This window comes from Penaeus monodon, chromosome 33 (genome assembly GCF_015228065.2).
Source record: "Penaeus monodon isolate SGIC_2016 chromosome 33, NSTDA_Pmon_1, whole genome shotgun sequence".
NCBI classification, from domain to species: domain Eukaryota; kingdom Metazoa; phylum Arthropoda; class Malacostraca; order Decapoda; family Penaeidae; genus Penaeus; species Penaeus monodon.
Window position 1 is genome coordinate 11533726 of NC_051418.1, and position 212 is coordinate 11533937.

The following is a 212-nucleotide window of genomic DNA, read 5'->3' on the forward strand; positions in this document are numbered from 1 at the left end:
ATATACAAATTTTGATTTACTTTTCTATCACACTGAAATTCACAGATCACCGGGCGATAGAAGTGGGTTATATCTCTGCACCTTTTCTTAGATTCCCTCAGTGCGCAAAGTACCGCGAGAGGAGGCTGGCGCGTCTTCCACTAAATCCCGGTTACGCTCGGGAGAACTAAGAAAACAACTTTGTAATCTCCCGAGACTCTCGGCTTAGAACC